The sequence below is a fragment of the Jatropha curcas genome, chromosome 3, assembly GCF_041381405.1.
Source record: "Jatropha curcas cultivar XTBG-Jc1 chromosome 3, XTBG_Jcur_1.0, whole genome shotgun sequence".
Classification (NCBI taxonomy): domain Eukaryota; kingdom Viridiplantae; phylum Streptophyta; class Magnoliopsida; order Malpighiales; family Euphorbiaceae; genus Jatropha; species Jatropha curcas.
In genome coordinates, this window is record NC_143153.1 from 23,087,861 (window position 1) to 23,113,822 (window position 25,962).

The following is a 25,962-nucleotide window of genomic DNA, read 5'->3' on the forward strand; positions in this document are numbered from 1 at the left end:
AAAGTGCTTTTCTAAATGGTGTTTTAAATGAAGAAGTGTATGTAGAACAACCACCCAGTTTTGAAGTGTATAATAAACCAAACCATGTTTATAAACTTACTAAAGCACTTTATGGTTTAAAACAAGCTCCTAGAGCTTGGTATGAAAGATTAAGTAATTTCTTGTTAGAAAATGGTTTTTCTAGAGGAAAGGTTGATACTACACTATTTATTAAGAATAAAGCACCTGATATTCTAGTTGTGCAAATCTATGTTGATGACATAATCTTTGGTTCCACTAATGACCTTCTTTGTAAGGAATTTTCTAAGATTATGCAAGGTGAGTTTGAAATGAGTATGATGGGAGAATTAAACTTCTTCCTTGGACTTCAAATCAAACAATGTGACAATGGAATCTTCATAAACCAAGGCAAGTACACTCGAGAATTGTTAAAAAGGTTCAAAATGGAGAATGCTAAGGTATGTAGTACACCAATGAGTCCATCCTCAAAATTAGAAAAAGATGAAAATGGAAAGGATGTGGATATTAAGATGTTTAGAAGTATGATTGGTTCTTTACTATATCTAACTGCAAGCAGACCTGACATTCTCTTTAGTGTTTGTTTATGTGCTAGATTTCAATCATGTCCTAAAGAATCTCATTTAATTGCTGTAAAAAGAATTCTACGATATCTTTGTGGAACTTCTAACTTGGGTCTGTGGTATTCTAAAGATGATACATTTGATCTTGTTGGGCATAGTGATTCTGATTTTGCAGGAAGCAAAATAGATAGAAAAAGCACATCTGGAACTTGCCAGTTTCTAGGTAGCGCCCTTGTATCATGGTTTAGCAAGAAGCAGACTTCTGTTGCTCTTTCTACTGCAGAAGCAGAATATATTGCTGCTGGAAGCTGTGTTGCACAAGTTCTGTGGATCAAACAACAATTGGCAGACCATGGTCTGAAATTAGAAACTGTTCCAATCAAATGTGATAACATAAGCGCTATCAACTTATCTAAGAATCCTGTCCAGCACTCTAGAACCAAGCATATAGAACTCAGACATCACTTCATACGTGATCATGTTCAAAAAGGTGATATAGTGATCGAGTTCATTCCTATAGAAAAGCAATTGGCAGATATTTTTACTAAGCCTTTAAATGAAAGCCAATTCTGCTTGATTAGAAGAGAACTGGGTATGTTAGTTTTAAACTCTTAATTTTAGAACTCTATGAGTATGTTCTAAAATGCTTTCTATATTTGATATTGAAAAACCTGTTCTGTGTTTAGAAGAGCTATATAAGGTTCTGATGTGGATTTCTAATGTCACTAATTTCTAATGTCTTCATCTACATCAGATTTTTTTTAAAATCAATTTTTTTTAATTATGTTATTTTTATTTATTTCATCTTAGTTTGTTTCTTTATTTTTTTTGTGTTATTTCTTTTATTTTATTCTTTTTCTTAGTTTTCTTTTTAAATTGGTAATGGAATCGAGTTTAGAAAAAGAAAAAGAAGATTCTTCAGAAAAAGAAAAAGCTGAGAAAGACAAAACAGAAAAGGAAACATTAAGTTTAGAAGAAGAAGAAGCTGATAGTAAGAAGAAGAAAGGGGGAAATAGAGTTCATGGAAGAAAATTTCCTCTGCATCCCTTTTCTAAACAATCTGAGAATCCAACTGCAACTTCACCTGTTCAGAATCTCAAGAGTTCTAAAAGACTCAAAACTGATTCTAAACCTATTTTTTTCTAATCTACTCTCTGATTGTGTTTCTATTTTATGTTGTGAACAATTTTCTGTTATTTGCTCTAATTTTTATTTGTGTCTATCGTTTGCTTAAAATTTTTTTTTTCACTTTATTTTTTATTTCTATTTTGCTCTGATTTACTAACCCTTTTCTCTGATGACAAAAAGGGGGAGAACACAGTACACTTGATGTTTGAGTACTTGGAGGAGAACATAATATATTTATTTAAGTACTTAATCTCTTTGCTTATCATGTTCTAATCTGTGATATTTTTATTATAATGTGGGAGAACACAGTACACTTTGCTTATATGTGATATTTTTGTTATAATGTTTCGTTTCTATGTGAACAGAATATGCTTTGCATGCTCTGATTGTTAAATCTTAAAACTGAGTTTCTATTCTAATGTATGCTCTGATTAAAATACTTAGAACTCTATTTTAATTCTAATGTCAGTTTCTAAATCTGTATTCTGTTCTAATCCCCACAGATATTATATTGCACTTATTCAGGGGGAGTTTTATAGAAGTTCTAATCTTGCTTCATGATAAATCTGTTATGTTTAGAACTTTTATTTTGTTGACATGCATAAATTTAGGGGGAGCACATGATTTTATGTTTGATAAATTTATTGGTTTTGTCATCATCAAAAAGGGGGAGATTGTTGGCTCAAGGGTCAATTTTATCTTGAGATTTTGATGATTATACAAAATAAATAAATTTAATATTCTTGTATGTGCTAATATTATTTTATGCAGAAATTATTATTGAAAGTTATTGAAGAAATGAAGTTCCTACATCCCAAGATTTTTATTTGAAGACTATGAAGATTAATGAAGATATTTTCTATTGGTTAGTATTATAATAAGTCTTAGGAAATTATTGTAGGATAGAGAGTAAATGATATTATAAGCACAAATTTATTTTATATCTCTCAAAATTGTTTTGAAATGTTTTTGAATAAATTTATTAAGAGAATATAGCCAAAATCTTTACTCTTCACGTTTTTCTATCTAAAATATCTTTGGAGTAAATATTCTTGGTAGCTATTAAATGAAATTCTGCAAAAAGTATTTTCTGATCTAAAAAGCAGTTTCTGATTTAATGCAGCTGCTGTTTCTGATACAGCTATCTGTTTCTGATATAAATGTTACACTGTTTTCTAAACTGAACCTTTCATCTTCAAACCTTGCATGTGTGAATATTAAATGTGGTCAAACAGCCCTTTTAATTGCAACTCATGCATTGCCTCGTTAGTTTAAAAAACATCAGAAACTTTATTGCTCATTAAAACAAAAATAATCTCAATGTTAACTTCAAAAGAGACTATCATCTTTTCATATAAAAACTCTTTTCTCTTTCAAAAAGTTGGGTTTTGCAAAAGAGTATGAGTCTATTGTTTAAAGCTTAAATCTCTCAAAGCTCTCTCTTTAATCCCCCTATTTCTTTTCGTCTCTTTGCTTCAAGAAAAATTTTTAAGAGAAAAGAAAATTTATTAACAACATTTTCTGAAGAACAGTTCTGATCTTTAAATCTGTTTTCTAAATTCATTTTCTGTTCTTCCTGTGCTTATATTTGCATTTCTCTCTGTCTATATAGATTTTGTAATTTGTTGTAGACAGGCTCTTTATTTGAAAAACTTTTGTGTAATAGCTTAGGTGAAAAGCTATGGTGTTATAGGTTATCAAGCGACCTTCTCCTTGTGTGAGATTCTAATGTCTTGATTTGAGTTTCTGATCTCTGTAAAATCAGAAGGGGTTGAGGTTAACTAGAACCTTTGGAAAATCTAGTGGGTTAAAGGTTAGATCTAGGTGTTGATCTATTTCCTTGTATTGTTGGTTTGTCTCTTACCCTTGAAAAGAGATAACATAGTGGAGGATCTCAAGATGCGTCTTGGGGAGTGGATGTAGGCGAGTTAGTGCCGAACCACTATAAATCTCTGTGTTTATCTTCTTTTACTTCCTGAAGTTCTGCTTGATTATATTCTATTTACGCAACTGTTAATCTATTTAGAAATGCGATGTTGTTAATGAGTTTCTGATTCTAATCGTGAATAAGCTTTATCTCTGTGGAACATTAGAACTCTGGATTTCTATATTGTGATTTTACCAAGTTCTAATCTGTCCTTCTATATTCAGTGTAATTCACAATTTGAATTATAATCAGTTTTCTAATCTTGCTTAAAGCTTTGTGAACCAGTTCTAAAATGCAATAACTGTTGTTTACAGAGTCTTTCTAAAATTGCTTAAGCTCTGTGAAGCTGTTCTGATCACAATAGCTGTTCTTCACAGAGTCTTTCTAAAATTGCTTAAGCTTTGTGAAGCTGTTCTAATCACAATAGCTGTCCTTCATAGAGTTATTCTAAAATTGCTTAAGCTTTGTGAAGCAGTTCTAAATGCAATAATTGTTCTTCACAGAGTCTTTCTAATCTTGCAATAAGCTTTGTGAGGAAGTTCTAAACTTGATAACTATCTCTCACAAATGCTTTCTAATTCCGCTGCAATAGAATTCTGATTTTTGTTTTTGAAAGTTAAATTTTTAGAAAACCCAATTCACCCCCCCTCTTGGGTTGTGCCATATATAAACGGGATCCACAGCAACATTACACATATACTCATACGTTAATGCTTTGAGTAAACATAAAATGGATTCAAACCAATAACAACTTTAATTATGCATCTAGATTCACCTTTGGGTAATATTTAAATGTATAGCTTTAATTAATAATGATGCCAAGAAGAAAAATACTTTAATAGACTGTCATTGTGGAGCAACTTGTGAACCTTTATGCAAGTCAAAGACAAGCACGCCCGTGCTCCTTTCTGGAATCCAGTTACCTTTTTTTTTATTCCATTCAACTATTCAATAATGCTCCATACAATATGCATGTTATCTTTGGATATACATTCATATTAATTAATACAATGATAAGTCTCTTTAATGCCATTGATTATAATTAATGGTCTACCTTTGGGTAACCTAACAAATTACAATTAATGAACTCAATTGTTCAATTTTAACTTTCATGTCATATAACGGCATCACACAAATATAAACAATTGAAAACTGCATAATCAATGTCTAAAACAATCTAAACAAGGCCACTTTGGTGACTAACAAGTTTTCCATTCATTAAACATTGATTTATGCAAAACTTTTATAAGATTAAATTAAGATCTCAAAACTTTAACGACATAACCCAATAATATGTCATAACCATTCTCTATAAACAACAACAAAATAATTTATAAAGCATAAAGAAAACAAACAGTTTTCAAATTCCTATAATTTTGGCTTCGCTTATACCATATAAATCAACTTCACAATACGAAATTAATTTTCATTAATTAAGCCAAACAAAACGCTATCAAACAAATGTAGAACAGGTACAGGCTTTGATACCACATGTTGAATAATCTTTAATATAGTCCAGATCTATTGTTCATAGAATTTGTTTGACAAGAATATACAATAATCGGAAGCGTACCTTGATCCATAATAGCAGATCTATGTTATGGGTTACCTCGTTGCGGCAATTCAATTCTCTCATAACAACAGATCTACGTTTCTTCCTCTGGCCTTTTGTCCGTAAGTTTTCTCTCAATGGTCAGAGAATAATCAATAGCTACGGGGTTACTTTTGGGAACTCTCTCAAACAAGCTATCACCGTATGTGTTTGAGGCAGCCGTCACACTCTCTATTTTGTTTTCTTTTCTGTGTGTTGTGTTTGTTAACCCTAAGTTGTTGATCCCTTTATCTTTTATAAGGCAGAAGAAGGGTATTAAAACCATAATTGGCTCTTATCCATTAAGCCCAATAACCATCATCTTGGGCCACCTTAATTAGAACCAGCCCTTTAATCACATGGGCCACATATAGATTATTAAATAATCTAACATTTCCTACATTTCCTTTTCTCATTCCCTAAAACCCTAGAACTTTAACAACGGCGACCCTTCAAGATCCATCAAGCCATTTCTACTTGCATCCTAATGAAAATTCTGCATTGACTTTTTCTCCTCCCTCATAGGCCCCAACTACTATTCTTGGTCTCATGTAATGAAGGTGACTTTAATGAACAAAAACAAACTAAAATTCATTGATGGTTCGTTACCAATTCCGGCCACAATCGATCCACTTTTCTCAGCCTGGAAGCGAAACAACACAATGTTACTTTCTTGGTTAACACATTCCTTATCTCCTTCAATCACATAGATCATACTATGAATGATAAAGCTTCTGATATATGGAATGATCTTAAAAAAATATTTGCACAAGGAGATGTATTAAGAATTTTTGATTTAAAGGAAAAAATGTTTTAGTTTGAAACAAGGTGATAGATCTGTGACTGACTATTTCACATAATTGAAAATACTTTAGGATGAGCTCATTAATTTTCGACCACTTCCTATCTGCACATGTGCTATTCTCATCTGCATTAAAGGATTTTTCAAGTATCACACTAGAAATATTTTTGTACGTTAGTCATTTACCATCTAGATTCGTAAGGTTAAAAACAACAACACATAAAGAGGCTCAATCGACAGAGCAATGAGGAGAGAAGATCATGCACAATACAAAGGAAAAGAAAAATAAAAAGAGAGAAGAAAGGGAAAAAGAAAAGAAAAAAAAAAAGAGGCTTCAAGAATAAAGGAGCCTGCCAAAATAAAAGAGTTCACCAATTTTAATGGATGTTGATCGAAGAAACTCATTTTGGGTAGATAATCCAAAAAGAGAGAAAATATTAAAAGGAAAAAAAAAAAAGATTAGATAAGAACTTCTAGAATTTTCTTTTTCTTTTACTTTGTTATTTTACGTGGATGCATAGTCAACATTCTAAACCCACCTTTGTCCTCCGGACACCTTGACTCAGTAATCATTCTAATTGAAAAATCAGTTAGGATTTTGCAATTTTTTATTATTAAAGTGGGTTCCACCTAACCAGCTTGGATTAATTTTACCCAAACCTCAAAACTCACTGTTTTAATTAACCCAAACCCACCCAAAATCATCAAAACTTTCCACCTAACCAGCCTAAGCCTCAAAACTCAACGTTTTAATTAAGCCAAACCCATCCAAAACCATCAAAACTCACCATTTTGGTTTAACCCTAATTTCCCATTCTCTCTTCTCCCTTCGCCATCGCTCTTATCTCCCTTTTCCATCGCTTTGTTGCGTTTTTAATTTCGTAACTTTCACCCATCTCGTTTTTCTTAACCCAAACCCACCCAAAATCATCAAACCCAGTTCAAGTTACTCCCATGCAAACAAAAGAAAATAACAGACAGAGAGATATATGTAGCTATTATAAAAAAGCACAAGCAAAAAATCTTGGGTGGCCGAAAGCAGTTAAAGGATCCAACATCCAGAAACCTCACCTTCTTCTTCTTCTCCTTCTCCTTTCTGCTCTCTTCTTCAACTTCTCAAAGGAAACCAAGATGCTACATGTAACGCCCCAAAATTTTCGAATCTTAAAATAATATTATTTTATCGGGTCATGAATGATACTACAGAGAGGGGGATAATATTTTATTTATATCCGAGGAAGATATGGAGTATAATTAACTATGAATGGATAATGATTTACCAGTCTATGAATAGTACCACGGTCTGTGAATATTACGACCGGTCTGTGACTAGTACTACCGGTCCGGGAGTCGGTATTATTTTGGTTCGAAAAAATTACTATATATGTTTTATATTTTCTTTAATATTTTTGGAGTATGTATGCATGATTTTTATGGGCAGAAAGTATGTAATGAATATTTTTGGAGAATTTAGATAATTAGTGAATAGTGAATTATAATGCTTTATTAATTAAGGAAATTTGAGGAATTATTTTTATGTAGTAATTTGGGAAATTTGTGGAGATAAATAATATTTTGAAGGAATTGAATGGGAGAATATTTTTAGCCATTAGATGATTACTTTTGGCTTAATCTTAGCCATCCAATTGTGGGAAAAGACCAAAACACCCTTAGTTGCTTTATAAAGATCAACTCTAATAATTGAGCAATCACTTTTTCTCTTCTTCTTCTTCTCTTCAACGCCAAATTCCTTTCCTTCTTCTCTTTGTTTTTCTTCAACTTCTACTTGCTAAATCCACCAAATTCACCTCAGCCAACTTGAGTTAAGTAATTAATCCTTGAGAGTGAAGCTAGAGAAGTGATTTTTGGTGACTAATTTCAAGAAATTTGGAGATTTTCCTACTTGGGTCAAAGGGTGGAGAATCTTCTACCAAAGAGAAGGTCAAGCCAAGGCTTAAAGAGTTTTAGTTAAGCTTGTTAGAGCTTGTTTTTAAGGTTAGTGTTCATAAATACACTTACCATACTTTAATTTTTGATTTTGTGCATATATGCTATCATGTGTATATTTTGGGATTTTGTATGAAATGATTGATTTGTTGAACTTTGGTTGCAATAACATGCTCTTTGGTGATTTTTGATGAGTATTTAATATGTTGTAGAAACCTCTACCTTGTATCTATGTCTTTCATGTTCTTTTCATGGTTACAGTAAGCTGAATTTGGGAAAATGTGTTATTGGGTAAGATTTAGGACAATTTTTTCGATCCTTTCTATTCTCTATTTGTGTTTCAGTCCTTCATGAAAGTTGTAGTTCTACTTCTTAGCTTTCCAACCGATCCTCTTATGTCCAATTTGGATATATATAGCTCAACTTATGGCTAAAAAACCCAAACTGACTCTGTTATGCCGGGCCACATGCATCTTTGAATTGAGTGCCCATTTTGACCACTATAATGGAAAGATTATGTTCTGAGTTCTTCATGATAGTTGTTTCCCTGTTTCTTGAGACTTCCCTAGTTTTGGATTGGTTTAATTTGAGTGTTTGGTGAAGTAGGAATTTAATAAACATTGGACTTAGTTCTGCTGAATCGGGTCTGGACTATTGGTCTATGTTCCTAGCTTCTATTTCCCATCTTACACATTGATCTGGGCTGTAGTCCCTTCATAACATTTGTATCCTTTTGTCTTAGCTTTCTAATGAATCTAATTTCATTCAATTTGGAGACCTATAACTCAAGTTATGTCTTACAAACACAGCAAAGGTCAAGGTTATTTTAATGCTGGAAATTTCCTATGCCTTGAATCATAGGTTTATTTGGATAAATGTATGTATGAATCATTTGTGATGAGGTTCTCTTGACTATTTGTATGTTTGAGGATTTATTTGACAAAAATAAGATATAAGTTTGAAAAGTGTTATTGTGGATATGTTTAAATGGATATAAATGGGAAAACTTGTTGGAAATTTTAGGATAAAGTGTGGAATTAGTTTAGATAATGCATGAGGAGGATAGAAATGGATATCTTGGTGCATAAGAGTTATGTTAATATGCTTGATTGGAGAAGGAAATTCATCCCCTTAGTTTTCATTAAGAGGCCAAACCACTCTAGGGTGGTAAGTCTTACTTTTTTTTTTTTTTTTTTTTTGTATGCTATGCTATATATATATATATATATATATATGACATAAGTATGATTATTTTGATAACTTTCATATGTTTAGAGTTTTAAAAAAATGGGTATTTAAGGTATATGTGCTTTGAATTTTGAATAAGGAAAGTATGATTTTATATAATAAGAAGTTTCTTTTGATAAATTTCATTATGACTTTAAGAAAGTTTTAAAAGAAAGGACTTTATGAGAAATTTCCTATATTAAGTAATTATGTTTAAGTATGAAGTTTTCATGAGTCACTTAAGTTCAAAAGTAAGCTTACATGTATGATTTCATATGATAAGAAATTTTCTATGTTAAGAAATTTTCATGAGTTACTTATGCTCTAAAGTAAGCTTAAATTATGAATTTAAGAAGACTAAAGAATAAGACAAGTTTTATGAGACGTATTATGAATTAAGAATTAAAATAAAGATTTTGGGCTCTAATATACTTGGCGTGAATTTGATGTGAGATTTGATTTTATTATGTATGATGAGCATGCTCGGCATTTGATGCCATTATGGTAAGAAGCTATGATCATATGCTAGGGTTATCAGCCCTTATAAATAGGCGGACGCGCTTATTTGTGTGATGGGGGTGGTGCTTTCATAAGCCACGATTGTGTGATGGGGGTGGCGCTTTCATAGGCCACGATTGTGTGATGGGGGTGGCGCTAACATAGGCCACGATCAAATCTGTTTATATTCTCTTTCTCCTAAGTGTATGCGAACCCCTTGGAAAATATTTGTAAGGCAATTAAACGAATGAGATCATATTATTTTAGTAAACTTACTGTGAAAATTAATGATTATGTTATTAAATGAATATTCAAAGCATGATATTCCGGTACATGGTTTTAAAAATAAATAGTATATGTATTGATATAATAAATGTGCAAGTAATGAATTTATGAGTTGAAAGAATTAAATTCTTTATGTTATTAATTAATAGTTTATTTGATATTTCTTTTGCTATAAATGTAAATGTATGTTGAAATTTAATGATTTTATGTAATTTTTGTTTTAAGTAAGTTGTCATCGCAACTTTAGTAAGTATGTGAATTATGAGCACCACTGAGTTTTATGCTCAGCGCGTTGATTTTTATCACGCGCAGGTTAAAGACTGTGGTTGCTGCTTGAAGACTAGAAGAGTAGCATCAGAGCAGAAGTGATTATTGTGGTAGTAGTAGATTGAGATTTATGTAATTAAGAATTATGACATGTATAAGTATTATATTTTCGGAGATTGTGTTATTTGAATTATAACTTAAGCATGTAATTAGCAATTATGTTGGTGTATATATTCGGAGATAAGCATAAGATTCATTATATGATTGAATATAAAATATTTCAAGAGAGTTGGTATGATTAGTTTATTAAGACTATATATATATACTAAATGCAATTAATTGATGAATATTAAAATGCTATTGAGGATTTATACAGTTATGAAAATATAGAAATGTTGTTGTGTTATGATGATTATTTGGAGATGTTGGGAGTTTGGAGTGTAATTGGGAGTGTTTTGTATTCACATGTTTGGCGAGCTCAGTTTTTAAAGGGAAATTCTTACAATATTTCTGTAGGATTTTTCCCAATCTTTTTTTAAAAAAAGAGATGAAAACAAAATGAAATGATTATCTAATAAAAAAAAACATATTACTCGCTAAACTTGTGAATACTCAATTACTTCTAATTCATAATCTACTTTTATGATTTGTATGTTAAGTTAATACGGTGTCTCCGACACCAAATGTGGCATCCGTCGTTGGGTCTCACAAGACTGGGCGGAGGGTGTTACACTACAGCAAGAGACTCAAGCATCAAAACCCCACCACAACCACTTCTCTCTACAGATAGATCCTTGCAATCCAATCCAGATTAAACAAACCCAAGAACATGTATGTGGGGGTGTGAAACAAAAAGAAATTAAAAAATAAAGAATATTTAAAAAAAATATTTACAATAGAAAGAGCTGAGGTAGGGAATCTGGTAAAGAAATAGAAAAGATACAAAAAGAAGAAAAGAATACTGGAAAGCAACAAAACCCCATCACCCAACCGAATCCAAAAAATGAAACAGTAAAAAAGAAAAACAAAACACCAAAATTGCTTCTATACTAGAAAAGGGTGAAAATCCATTAGAAGAATCAAAAGTTAAGCTATTGCTATAAGTATTTCACAGATGAGAAAGCAAAGTTGCAAAGAAACAGAGAAGCGAAGATTAAAATAACAAAAAGTGGGGGTTAGAGGGGTCAAATGATTTGATCATCAAAAAGGTGAGTTTTGATGATTTTGGATGGGTTTGGGTTAATTAAAACAATGAGTTTTGAGGCTTGGGTTAAATTAACTCAAGTTGGTTAGGTGGGACCCACTTTAATAGTAAAAAATTACAATACCCTACCTAATTTTTTAATTAGGGTGACTATATCTAAGTTACTGAGTCAGGGTGCTCGGGGGACGAAGGTGGGTTTAGAGTGATACTGCAACAAGTCGCAAAGGTGGGAGTATTTTTGTAGCTTAAGCCATTCATGTGAATACTTAGCCAGCTTTTGTGGGATCCACATAAAGGCCACATCATCAAAATTAACAAATGAGGCTAGAATTGAAAAGAAATATATATAAATTCATAACATCAATTGCCAAAATAAAAAAAAAGCATCAAAATTCATGTTTTTTTTTTATCATTTAACCAAATGAGAATAGTGTATGCATTTTAGAACTTATTAGAATAGTATGGTATTTTACTTCATAAAAAAGTGGACTTAAAATAAGTAAATAATCATAAATAAACGACCTTACTTACTTACAATTTTTATTTACTTTTAGTGGATTTTTTAATGTATAAGTCAAACCGAATATTATTCTACTTATAATTTTTTTACTTAAAAGTAGGAGTAAACTTAAAGCTAAACCAAATCAAATCAAACCAAACCAAATGTCAAGTCTCGATTCCAACCACTAGAGAAATTGTCTACTTTGAATGACGTCAATTCCACCCCATCCTAGATTGGCAAGATCCACACGATTTTGTCTCGTAGGTGAAATGGATAACTTCTCAACAGATCATCCTATGATTTCTTTAAGTGAACATGCTTAACCCTGGAGTTCTTCCTACTCTCCAGGCCATTCACCAAAAGGCACTTCTGATAATTAGTTTTCTCCATTTCAATGTATGATTTGATTCATTCCCGTTTCCCGCATTCCACTACTCTAACTAGCATCGCCATCCTAAAAGTAGACTAGGAACTTTGCTCTGCCCGTCCTCTTTAGACTGATTATCTGGGCCGAGATGTCACACCAAACATCCTCTAAATCAAGGGATGCATTTAAGCTCAAAAAAATTTTGACAGTTGTTTTAAACACACAAGCTGAAATGAGATTTGTTTTTCCACAAATACTATTATAGAATGAATTTTGGCAAAGAAATTTTCCGTTGCATCACACTTGAAATATTATTTTTAGTTAGTCATTAACCATCTAGATTTGTAAGTTTGAAAACAATAACACATGATGAGGCTTAGGCGATAGAGTGATGAGGAAAGAAGATCATGCACAGTGCAAAGGAGGAAAAGAAAAACAAAAAAGAAAAGAAAAGCAAAGAAAAGAAAAACAGAGGGTGCAAGAATAAACGAGCTCGCCAAAATAAAAGAGTTCGCTGATTTTAATGGATGTTGATTGAAGAAGCTCAGAAGAGAAAAAAAGAAGTGAGACGGAAAAAAAGATCAGATGAGAAGTTTTTAGATTTTTATTTTTCTTTTACTTTGTTGTTTTAGGTGGATGTTTAGTCAACATTCATGTGAATTCTTAGTCAGCTTTTGTGGGATCCATGATAACGGCCACATCATCAAAATTAACAAAGGAGGCTAGAATTGAAAAAAAAAAAAAGTTCATAGCATCAATAGCTAAAATTAAAAAAGTACCATATTCTATAGCTAAAATTAAAAAGGCAACAAAATTCATAATTTTTTTTACAATTTAACCAAACGAGAATAGTGTAGTCATTTTTAGAACTTATTAGAATAGTATATTTTTCTACTTCATCAAAAAGTAGACTTAAAATAAGTAAATAATAAAAAAAAAGGGACCGACATTATAATTTTTATCTAATTTGAGTAGTTTTTTAATTTATAAGTCAAACCAAAATATTGTTCTATTTATAATTTTTGACCTAAAAATAGGTGAGTGACTTAAAACTAAACCAAATCAAACCAAACCAAATATCCTCTTGTTGACGCGTGATTTTATGCTCCACCTGACCCAATGATGACATGAGGACAAGGGACGGGGTATCACGATAAACCAGAAGTGTTTGAACAGAAAAAAAAATTGAATCAAGCCGCCCAAAGGAGTCTGACCCGTGTTAGGGCTGCGTCACGCAGGTAGTACCTGCGTGACGGCACCATTAGCTGCGTCACGCAGCCCTCACAGGGCTGACACCTCTGGCGCGCGCCCATGCAATGGCCTGCACTGTTTGTATGGATACGCGGCAACTGTACGAAAAGTAAGTCGCGTCACGCAGGCTTACGGGTGTGTCACGCAGCTTCTACCCGCGTGATGCGACTGCCCTGTTGCCCTAGCCATATAAATACAACATTTTACAGCAAAAACGGGACTTTTTGCATTTTCTCTCATTTTTTCTCTAAAACCCTAAAGATCTAAACTAAGTTTCTGATAAAAAAACGGCTAGGGTTTCTCCCCCAAGAGCTCAAGTGAGTAAACTTGAGGAAGATCAAGCCCTTAACAGTTTAGTTTTAAAATCAAAAAGCATTAAAAAATATAATAGGAGAAAAAGAGAGAAAAGAAAGAAAGATCAAAACATTTTGCTCTGTGAAAATCTGATAATCACGTTCCTGGAATCGTGAAACAACGTCCCTAAGCTAAGCTTAGCGCATGCAATCCTCGAATCTGAGGGCAAGGTAACCATTCTAAACATTATCTTTCATTTCTAGCATTTTATTCCTTAAATCTCATTTTCACAGTGTTTAGTTGATCTATTATTGGTTAAACGCCATTTTGCTCATTTTTGAGTGTTTCTGAGTTGTGTTAAATCATTGTTAACAAAAAAGGAACGTAAAAAAGGTAGTTTGAAAGGTAGTTGCGGACCAGAGCAGCCGCATCACGCAGCTACTACCTGCGTGACGCGACTGTTCATGTCCAAAAGTCTTTGATTCGGACTGGACCACCTGCGTGACGCAGCTATTTGTATACCCAGTATACTTTTATTCTCATATTCATATTTAATGTGATATTTTGGATAAATAATCAATAAAGCTGAGAATTTTAATAAGTTACGAATAGTTCCGTCACATAGCTAGGAGTTCCGTCACGCGACTGTTCTTCATAGAACAGCTGCGTGACGCAACTGTTCTTATCTCCAGTAATACAATAAAAGTTCCGTCACGCGACTGTTCTTCATAGAACACCCGCGTGACGCGACTGTTCTAAAGTTCCAGAATGAATAAGGAGAGTTGCGCCACGCGACTGTTCTTCGTGGAACAGCTGCGTGACGCGATTGTCTTAAAATTCCAGAATAGTTTCCTTCTTTCGTTTTAATTTCATGTTACTAAGTAGACTTTAATCCTAACTCAGAAAATGATCAATTATGAGCAAACTAAGTTTTAATCAAACCAGATCAATTAATTATTAATGATTATGAGATTTTTTTTAGGATTTATTTCTCTTTGTTTATTATTAATTATATTATCAAATTCGGTTTGTGGCCCGCCCGCCTTTAACCATAAGGCAAGAGCGGGTCTTTTATTTTACTTGGTATGCATCATTGATGGATGATGGATGATATGATTTATTTGTGATGAATGCAATGAATGGACCTGATTGGGACGGTTAATTAATTTTCCACATAGGAACTCGGTTCGATTTATTCGGGTTCGGTTTAAATAATTGGCTTTTCTAAGATAAAATCAAATTAGAAATCGTAGGTTAAAAGAGGCCGATTTTTCCCGGCGTCGGCTTCCAACGGGCTGACGTACCTAATTCCCTTACCTAGAATCGTACTTGGTACGCCTGACCAATTTTATTTCAAATAAAAGGCCTTAAATAATATGGGTTAAAATGGAGTCCCTTTCATAAAATTAAAAAATGGAAACGGTCCCATTGCCGAAATAATGGGTGGCGACTAAAAATAATTTATAAGACCGATCTGTCGGCATTCGCATCCAAAAAGGTTTTTGTCATCGCCTTTTTCCAAATAAATATACAAATAAAGCTCGATTTTTCTCCGGGGGGAAAACAGTTTGGCGACTTCACTGGGAATTTTGCACCCACTAATCTCCGGTTGTTTTTAATAAATTTAATGGTTGCAATTAGGAGTTGACTCTAAAAGCCTACTATTTCTAAATAAAATTGGTTAGAAAAGCCGATGGAAAACTATTGATCGTCCGTATGTGTTTAATTGCTTTCCTTTTTCTTTCTAGGATTTTTGCATCCATTCGCATTTCTCTCTTCTCATCTCATTCTACCCGTATCACCCTTCGGTACTGGTGTTAAGTTTGACGGTGGATCTAGCCTAGACCATGCGATTTAGGTGCATCCATCCGAGAATTAACATTACTACCAACCGCAAGCCTAGTACCTTGTAGGTGCGTCAAAAGGAGTAGGCCCAACAAAAGCCCGAATCTTGTTTGCGGAACCCAGACTTTGTTCAGCCCAATGAGACCGAAGCCCATGCACATAGTTCAAAACCTTAGTTACTTCCCCTAAGGTGCACCCGATTCTATTTGCTGTTGTAATGCCGCATTCATTTCCGAGAGCTTATATCGTCAATCTCAAAACCCCCTGTTGGTTGTCGAGATTAGACCTATCCCTAGGAAACAGATGTCGGAATTTATACCAATGGAATTCGTGTGTGGGAGAAATAAGATTGGAAAGCATGCATTTCCCAACTCCCGTTCCCCTGTTTGCTATGAACTGTACATGTGTTGTGACATTCATGCACCATGTAACACCTTCCTTTTCAGCCATGCATTAATAAGAGCTAATGTTCGGTATGGACATTTGACCTTGATTTTGAGACCGGATTTCAAATTCGTTATGAATAATATAATGCAATTACTTATAGTGAACCAATACCCAAAAGAAAAGGGAGTTATAAGGGGGTTGCAATTCCTTTGTATTTCAACATTTCTCGCATTATCTGAAAATAAGTGAGAGATTATAAATTTTGTAACAAAATGAAAGGAAATCCTGCTTGGGACCATATGTTCCAAGGCAAAAAGTAAGGATACAAAAAAAATAATAAACAACAACAAAAGTAAAGTCCCGCTCGGAAATTCTTTCATTCCGAGGCAAAAGTTAGGGGTTCGAGAGAAAATAGTTGATCGTAAATCCAAAAGGAACAATTGACGACAGATAATGCTTGAAATATTCAAATACAAAATAAGTTATTGATGCGTTATTCATACCGAATTTTTGATCCGGTCGCCGAAACCGAGATTTTATTTCCATACCGGTTTTAGCGCATTAGAAATGCATTTCTCATCCGATGTGCTTCCATTTTTGCATGCATACATGTAGGACCCCCTTTAACTCAGAAATTTTTTTGCTAGAATTGATCCTTCCCGGGAAACTACTTCAAGAGTTTGGGGTCGACATCCTGGTCAGCGTCTAGTCAGAACATCCCCAATCCCCGAATTTGCCCCAGTTAGCTCTGTGAATCAGTCCAGTCCATCAGATTCAGAGCCCGATTCAGATTCAGTAGAAATGGCGGATAGCACAGAAAACGAGACCAGATTTTCTGAGGCTCAGATAAGAACTATTGCCCAGATTGTGGCTGCGGCTCTTGCTCAAGACAGGGCCCAAAACCAGAATACTCCCCCTTCGGGTAGCCAACCTGTGGCTGAAGAAAGGCCAATCCCGGAACCTGTGTCAAGTAATCAGGCTTCTGGGGGAAACACTATCCCAGCCGAAAATGATGTGCTCAAGCAACTCGCTGATCTAAAAGAAAGATTCGACAAAATGGCGGCAGTAAAGGAGAAAGACCCGGCCACCAATTTTCACATAACTGAGTATGTTTTGCACCCGACCAGTTCGGCCTCATTCAAGACCTTCAAGCATTCTATATTTGAAGGAGATAATGATCCTCGTTCTCACTTGTCTGAATTTCTCCGAGTATCCCAAATGAACCGGTATAACGAGGAAGATGTTTTGTGAGCATTCCCGCAAACACTACACAAGGACTATAAGAGATGGTATGACGGTTTAGACGAGGAGGTTCAGAAGAATTGGATCAAACTGCAGATAGCTTTTCTCAAACATTTCAAGACTAAAGAGAGTGATGAGTTCAGTCTGCGTGATCTGGAGAGTTTAAGACAAGGGAAGGATGAAAGCTTTTCTGATTACTACAGAAGGTGGAGAACTAAGTTGTATAGAGTTCAGACAAGGCCAAAAGATAAAGAGTTGATCCGTATCTTCAGTAGGAGCTTGTTGCCCTTCTTCAAGGAAAGGATGTTGACTCAGCCTCTCACCGATTTTTCTTTGGTTCAAAGTGCTAGTCTGAACATCGAGGAATTGTACAAGGAAGAAAAGAAGAAGAACAGAGGGTTTGGTAACTACCGGACTTCTTATGGTGACAGAGGTGCTGGAAGCAGTAATCAGAATCAGTCAGGAGCCAGTAATGCCGTAGTAGGGGCAGTTAATGAGAGAACTAGGAGAGAGTTCACTGACTTAGGAAGACCCTTGAGCACAGTGCTAAGATCTTGTATCAAGAATGGGATGTTGTCGAAGCTGCCAGTCGATCCGACTAAGCCCGTACGAGGGAGGTATATGGACCGAAATTGTGATTACCATCAGTGCAAAGGGCATTCAACTGATGAATGTTTCAAATTAAGGCACGATATTCAAGATTTGATCGACAGTGGAAAAATTACCAAGCCTTCGGAAAAGAGCAAGCCAAGCACTAAGAACAATCCGCTTCCTCAATATCAGTACAATTACCCGCCTCCTAAGTCTCAGTCGGGTGGATCGGTCAATGCGATTGATAGCGGGTTACCAGAAGAGATAGTATTAGCTGAAGCAGAATGGGAAGAGCGGATGTGCGCCATGTTGAACATATGGGACGACTGTAGTAGTGATGAGGAAGAGAAGGTGCCAGTGAAGATTGAAATCGAGAAAAGTATCACTGTGAAGGTGGGCGATGTGCCGGAAGATGAGGATGAGCAACTCCAGCTTGCCATTCAAAAGAGTTTAGCCGACCGAGAGGAACAATGGTACTACAGCAGTGAAGAAGAAGTGAACGAAGTAGGTGTTCAGAGCTTGACTCGTAGCGGGCGAGTGTACAATCCCGAGAACAGTATGCAAACAAAGGGTAAAGAGGTTGTTGTTGATGGAACGAAGAAGAGAATGACGGAGAAAGGCGGAGATGAACCGAAAGAGAAAAAGAAAGAAGAGGAGGTAGTGAAAGGGCAAAAGAAGGCTATCGAAGTTGGAGAAACCAGTCAGAGCAAGACACCTAGTGGGGTGACCACCAGCTTAGTACTGAGTCAGTTGCAGAAAACAAGAGCAGACATTTCGATATGGGATTTACTGATAGCATCTAAGGAGCACAGAGAAGCTTTACTTGAAGCTATGACTTTTGTCAGAGTGCCGACTCGAATTCAAAGTGTCGACATGATCAATGTGTAACATCCTAGTGAGTTGAGTTGAGTCATTTCATAGAGGTAAGTTGAGTTGGGTTGAATCAAACCTTGTTGGGGTAGAATGAGAGTATAAGTGGACTTATGTGAATGTAAAGTTAGGACTTGCTTGCATTAAAACATACAGCTTGGGTATGAAGTTGTAGCCTTTGTACACTTGAGGTACCAATTAGATATGTTACACAGCCAACTCACTTCTTCTAGAGACTACCCGTTCTTATCAGTTCACTTTCCTATTTTCATGTTTATCATTCTCTTCTTACTTGTCCCGCCCATTTTCTTTCCATTGTCAACATAGTTAAGCATTAAGTCAACTGCAAGTAAGTAAAATTCCTTGAAGTGTGATGTTATTTCCTATTTCATTGAGTTATATTGGAGATGAGTTATGAGAATTCTTGTGTATAGGAGAAGAAAGTTCAAAAGTTGCAGAAAAGAGAAGCTAAAACAGAGTCCCAGCTTTTTGAAACCAAGGTTTGATATCTCTTGTTATTTCCCATGTTCTTTGCATGAAAACTTGTATGGAGTGTTGTTCATGAGAATTCTTGTTGAGTATTGTTGAATGAAAGAAGTGGGAAGGAGATGAAAACAGGGGATAAATATATGAAGTGGAAACAGAGTTTGCTGGAAATTTTACCAGCAACTTTATCTTGATTTTGACCCCATTTAATGATGGAACTAGGAATTGTCATAGAAGAGTTATTTGTTCCTCTATGTGTTATCTTTACGTGGGCTTTTGAATCATTCAATTTGGAGTTGTATATTGAGAGTTATGGCCAAAAGAACACAGACTGCACAATCTGGAAACACGTCGCGCGCTCGCGCGGTCTGGAAAGCAAGTCGCGCTCGCGACTTTCACATGCGCGGTCGCGACTTTGGCTAGAAGCTCTCTGACTCTCAGTGTGCGCATCTCGCGCTCACGAATCACACAAGCGCGCTCGCGACTTCATCTCGCACTCGCGACTTGTGCTGCGCGGTCGCGACTTCAGCCAGAAACACACTGACTCTCAGGATGCACAAGTCGCGCTCGCGACTTTCACATACGCGGTCGCGACTTGAGCCAGAAAACCCCCTGACTCTCAAATGCATTTCTCGCGCTCGCGAGGTTTGAAGACGCGCTCGCGACTTCTCTCTGGGAAGCATCTCGCGCTCGCGACTTGGAAAGTCGCGCTCGCGACTGATGCTTTGACACTCTTTTGCCTTTCATTTGCTATGTAATTACATTCCTTTGCTCAACATGCATGCATCCAATCATTTTTCAACAAAAATACAACATAAGAACATGGATGAAAACAACATACAAGCATTCATATGATGTGAAATCAAATCAACATGATGAACTATGAAGTTATGCAACCATTTATGTATTATGGTGTTATATTATTGACATGTACATAATAAGCTCCATTGAGGTTAGGGAGAAACCATGTAGATAAGGCTATGTCGCGACATAGAATAGCATATCTGCGCCCCATACAGTTTGGAACTCCGGCTACAGGCCGTTGAGTGGATATGATTAAACCGTGCGGTGCAAATCCGGTTAGGGGCACCAAAGCGGACAGTATCTCACTAGGTCATACAGTGGCATAGGCGAATCCGGTTCGGGGCCTATAGCCTACAGTAGTCATACAGTTTATCTTATCACTTCGGTTTCACTATAACCTTATGGAGCCATACAGATATCTTGACATAACATTGCATGAATCATACAGTATACTATACAGCAAGAAAGATCATCAAGTGAAACATGACAGTATCATGATATGTGTGCTTACATTCCATATGCGAGTAAATGTGTATTTATTTCCACATATGTATGTGCTTATATGTTTCCTCATTCATTATGATATTCACTGAGTTTAATCAAAGTTGCAGAGTTCATACAGCATAAAGAACATCAGGTAAGATCATGAAAGTATAATGTTATATATGCTCACAAGTTTATTTATTTAATTCTTAAGAAGCCATACAGTCATGAGTTGTTATTAATCATAATTTATATGATGTGACTAAAAGGGCATAAGTCATACAGCATAATGAATAGCAAGTAAGACAATGAACATATACTGTTATGTATTCTTACATATTTATTGATTTCATGCAGACAACACAATGAACAGCAAGTAAGACCATGATAGTATCATAATGTGTAATATACGGTTCATGTAAACGAGTTATGAGAGAAGTAGATTAATTATGTTTATGAATTAGAAGTCTATTCGTTGCTACAAAGACACATTCATGTTAAAATTTACTGATTCTATGAGTATCAATGCTTTATGAAATTGGTATTTGAAGTTAGTTGCCATCGCACTTTGTTTAGTATGTGAATTATGAGCACCACTGAGTTTTATACTCAGCGCGTCGATTTTCATCACGCGCAGGTTGAAGATCGTGGTTGCTACTTGAAGACTTGAGGAGTCCTATCAAAGCAGAAGTGCTTAATTTGGTCATAATAGATTGAGAGATGTAGAATTAAGATTTATGGCATGTATTAAGAGTTATGGCATATATAATTCTTTTATTGTTAGAGCTTATGTGATTGTAAATATAAGTGAAACATGTAATTATTTTGGTGTAAGTAGTTGGTGATAAGAATAATATTTATGAAATGATTGAAGATGAAATAGTTTACTATAGTTGATATGATTAGGTCATGAAAACTTGATATAGATTCTGAATGAAATTAATTGCTAGATATTAAATGCTTTTGAGGATTTATATAATTATGTAAAGATATTTATATAAAGGGTTATTGTGTTATGATGATTCTTGGAGATGTTGGAAGTTTAGAGTGTAATTGGGAGTGTTTATATTCATATTTTGCATACAGTATGCTATCAGCATGACAAGATATAAGTGCAACCAGATTGTAGCGTCTCGGCTCGGTTCATTCGGGTTAACGGGTGGACCGGGAAGGGGTGTTACACAATGTGCTACAGCGGAGAATAGGCGAAGTCACTTTCTTTGACTCAGACCTCCCACCAGAAGGAAGGAACCACTGTAAGCCACTGTATATTCAGATTGCCGTCAATGGACGAGACACCCGGAATGTGATGGTGGACAACGGATCAGCACTATGTGTATGTCCACTGAAGATGCTGTCTAAGTTCAAGATCGAAGAATCAGAGCTTGAACCATCCAACATGGTGGTTAAGGCTTATGATAACACTATGCGGAATGCTAAAGGGACCTTGAAAGCAAAGATATCCACAGGGGCAGTGGAAAGTTGGGTAGACATGGTTGTGCTTGACATCTTAGCCAACTATGCTCTTTTGTTAGGAAGACCGTGGCTCCATCCTCTAGGTGCGGTTCCATCCACTCTGCACAGAAAAGTGAAAATTCTGTGGGGAATAGATGTGGTAACAGTCAATGCGCAAGAGGATCTGAGTGTAGCAATAGTGGAAGGCTTAGAGCTGGCGGTACCGTTATCGGGCTTTCAAGTGGCAGTAATTGATGCATCCACCGCCAAGAGCAAGAGTGCAGTAAATAGCATGAGTCCTTTTTCGAGAAAGATGATGAAGAAGATGAATTGGCAGTACGGCAAAGGTTTGGGTCGGGAGTTGCAAGGAAGGTTTGAGCCTCTTTCATCGGCATTGGGGCAGCAAGACAAGCATGGACTGGGGTATTCTGAAAATAGAAAGAAGGAAAGATATGAGATTCAATCTCCGGTCAGAGATCTTCTTTGTTCCACAAGCTGAAGGGGAATTTCAGAACAGAGGAAAGACCTATCAAGGCTTGGAGATATTTATGACCGATTATGAGGAGAAGCTGGTCAAGTTGCCCGAACCTTCTTTGGAACAGCTGGTGGATGGAACTGAATTCATGGTATGCATGACAGAAGCAAGTACTGAATCTGATTGGTTGAAGAAGATATCCGAGTTTGAAGACTTTTTGGGGATTGGGGATGAAGCTTCCAAGTCAGTGCAAGAGCAAAAGGCCAAGGCGAGGATCCTACAGTCAGTTCTAGCCGCTGAAGATGCCGAAGAGGCAGAGAGGAAGACGAAGAAGATGATGGAGCAGGGAGAGGCCAAGAAAGGAACCACCCCGGCGGAACGAGAAGAAGATGCAGACACCGACGAAGTGGTCCAGGCAATAAAAGATACTTGTAATGAATGTATTGGACAGGCAATTAATCCTGTGTTTTGTTTTTCTGATGCTTGTTTTGAGAACAATATGGATGGTTTTCCTCTTTTATTTCAATCAATGGAAGTGAACTTTGACTATTTGTTTTCTTGTTTTCCTGATTGTCACGTTCATGGCATTGATTATACCACTCGCATATTTGACATAAACGCATTGCATAATTTTGCATTTAATTTAAGCACCACCGAAGACCCTAAAATAATCGAAATCGGATCGGACTTTAAATCTGAGCTTAAACAGGATCTCCAAGAATGCATTAGAAGAAATTCAGAGGTGTTTGCCTAGAGTTATGCGGACATGCCAGGAATTGATAGATCAATAGCAGAGAACTTCATTCCTACTGATCCGAGTGTTAAACCTGTAAAACAGAAAAGGAGACGGGTCAGACCAGAATGGCATGACAAGATCAAAGCTGAAGTCCAGAAGCAGCTGGATGCAGGATTCTTAGAAGTAGTACACTATCCGGAATGGTTGGCGAATATAGTCCCGGTGCTGAAGAAAGATGGCAGGATAAGGGTTTGTGTCGACTACAGGGACCTGAATAAAGCCTCGCCCAAAGATGACTTTCCACTTCCACACATAGATGTTTTAATAGACAGTGCTGCCGGGATGGGATGTTATTCTATCATGGACGGATTCTCCGGATATAACCAGATACTGATGGCTTTAGTGGATAAACATAAGACCGCTTTCACCACAGACTTCGGAACATTTTGCTACAGAGTGATGCCATTTGGACTAAAGAACGCCAGAGCAACATATCAGAGGATGGCTACTACGTTATTTCATGATATGATCCATAAAGGATTGGAGGTGTATGTAGATGATATGGTGATCATGACAAAAACACAGGAAGAACATGCAGAGATGTTGGAGAAGTTCTTCGCACGGGTCAAACAGTATAACTTGAGACTTAATCCTAAGAAGTGTGTATTCGGAGTGACGAAGGGAAAATTGTTGGGTTTTGTGGTAGGACCTAACGGGATTGAGGTTGACCCAGACAAAATAAAAGCCATTCAGGATATGGAACCGCCAAGAACAGAACGTCAGGTGAGAAGCTTCCTGGGTAAAATTCAGTATATCAGCACATTTATTTCGAGGTTATCCATCACCTGTGCTCCAATTTTCAAACTACTGAAAAAGAATCAGCCAGTTAAGTGGAATGAAGATTGCCAGAAAGCCTTTGACCACATAAAAAAATACCTGATGAATCCACCGGTGCTTAGTTCACCAAGACCAGGAGAACCTCTAATCCTGTACCTATCTATAGAAGATACAGGAGTGGGAGCAATGTTGGTACAGCCGGATGCCGCAGGAGTAGAAAAAGCCATTTACTACATCAGCAAGAAGCTACTGCCTATCGAAGAGAAATACAATCTGATTGAGAAAACATGCATGGCAGTAGTCTGGTCGATAAAGAAACTGAGGCCGTATTTTGATTCCTTCAAGGTCACTTTTGTCTCCAAAATTGATCCACTAAAATATCTGCAGAGAACGCCTATTCTAGAGGGACGGTTATCTAAGTGGTTGATTCAAATGTCTAGCGTAGATGCGGAGTTCGTAACGAAGAAGACGGTCAAAGGTCGAGCTGTGGTGAAATTCCTAGCAGAAAACCCTGTGACAGATGACGAATCTTGGGAATTGGAGTTTCCAGATGAACATTTGCTGAATATTGACACAGGAGTTTGAAGATTATACTTTGATGGATCAGCCAACAGAAACGGAGCTGGGGCTGGTATTGTTATAGAAGCACCTAACGGCGAAGTCATAACCATGTGCAAGAGACTGTTGTTCCCGGTCACTAACAATATGGCAGAATATGAAGCGTGCATCATGGGAATGGAAGCTCTTCTTGTATCCGGCGCTAAGGAGGTCGAAGTAATAGGAGATTCTTTACTGGTTATCGAGCACGCCAACGAAAGATGGAAGGTAGAAGAAGACAGACTGAAGCCCTATGTTGAGTATTTGTTGAAGAAGGCAGCACTATTTGACAAGATCACTTTCACTCACATAGGAAGAACCTATAACAGAATTCCGGACGCCTTGGCAAACTTAGCATCGGCTTGGCAGGATTTAAGCAAAGTTCCGAAGAAGCCATTTATCATTACCACAGCCAATATCCCATGCTATCAAGAACATTATGTGAATCAGGTGGGGTCAGAGGAAGAACCCTGGTTTACGGATATCCTAAGGTATATGAAAGACGGTACTTTTTCTGATGATGCGACGAAAGAAGACCGTGCAGTCTTAAGGAAAATGGCTCTGAACTATGTCCTAACCGATGGCGAACTCTATAGGAAAGCCTGGGATGGGATGTTGCTACGATGCGTGAGTAAGAAAGAAGGAGAGGACATAATGAGAAAAGTTCATGAAGGAGTCTGCGGTACTCATCTAAGCGGTATGAGCCTAACGAGAAAAATCATGAGGCAAGGCTATTTTTGGATGCAGATGGAAGGCGATTGTATTCAATATGTGCGTCGTTGCAAAGCTTGCCAATACCATGACAATAGAAGCCACTTACCCGTTGTTGAACTCCATCCAACAACTCCTTCGTGGCCTTTTTCTGCATGGGGCATAGACGTCATCGGTAAAATCTCACCTGCAGCATCCAATGGTCATCAGTATATATTGGTGGCAGTTGACTACTTCTCTAGATGGATCGAGGCTCAATCTTACAGAATCTTAACTGCCAAGCATGTGGCAAAGTTTATTGAACAGAACATTTTCTGTCGTTATGGTGTTCCCCATCACATAGTTACAGATAATGGTTCTCATTTTCAAGCAGAAGTTGGCCAATTGCTTTATAAATATAAGGTTGAGCATCATCATTCTTCTCCTTATCGCCCTCAGGCTAATGGTGCAGTAGAAGCTGCAAATAAGGAGATCAAAAGATTCCTGTCAAAGATGTGCGAAAGGTATAGAAGCTGGGCTGAGAAACTTCCTTTCGCGCTTTGGGGGCATCGCACTACCTTCAAGGCAGTAAA